Raw genomic sequence first — 939 nt, 5'->3', positions numbered from 1 at the left:
TTAATGTTGATAAACTTTACATTGAAATAGTTTTTTAAATGTTTTAAAACTCTGTGAGGCAACTGCATGCCCTATTCTTTATATAAACATTCTGCTCCTGAAATAATTGATTAACCTATGTTTGTATCGTCTTAAAAGCATAATAAATGCGTGCTTCTTTCGCGCTATGAAAGTAGTAAATATGATACACCGAATGTCAAAAACGTGATTTATTACCCATAATTTATTACCCCCTGCCAGGATTATGATTATGACCTTTGACCGTGCATCCTGTGTACATTTATGAACCCTTTGTTGTTTGTTCAGGAAAAAAGGTTATAATGTCCAGGCCTCGTTGTTTCACACACACCCCCTTCTTTGCAGTAGAGATAAGGATTGTTTGGGACATGTTGATAAGAAAGACAGACCCCTAGGTTTCATTTTGTGTTATGAGACAGACACCCGCTGTCAGTCCGGCAGGATGGGACCAACATTTTGCCAGGTGGTGTGGGGTTAGATAGGCAGGACATGACCCCAGGAACCAGAGCAAGACTTTTATAAACGTTTTAACTTGATCTTTCAAGAAACATCACACGCATTAACATTTAATTTATCTCTCTGATCTCTGATATACAAAACCCACCATGTAAAAAGACATGGCTGCAAAGCATCGTCTTGGTTTGGGGTGGGAGGTGTCTGTGTGTGTGTATGAATGGGGGAACAAAGAATCCCCCAACATTAGCTGGTACTTCATTTTCATTTTTACACCTGACCGCATACATCACCCTACAACACATGCAAGTTCTTTTTAAAACTTAAAAGCTGAATCTGTCTATTTTATCATACTTCATTGAATCACTGTTTATCTATTTTATTTAACATCAGTGCTTCTTATTTTCTTTAACTCATCTTTTATTGCTTTCATTCACAGGAGGTCAAAGACCAAGCATTCTCAAACCA

The sequence above is a fragment of the Triplophysa rosa genome, linkage group LG17 (genome assembly GCF_024868665.1).
Source record: "Triplophysa rosa linkage group LG17, Trosa_1v2, whole genome shotgun sequence".
NCBI classification, from domain to species: domain Eukaryota; kingdom Metazoa; phylum Chordata; class Actinopteri; order Cypriniformes; family Nemacheilidae; genus Triplophysa; species Triplophysa rosa.
Note: the sequence above shows the minus strand (reverse complement) of the source record.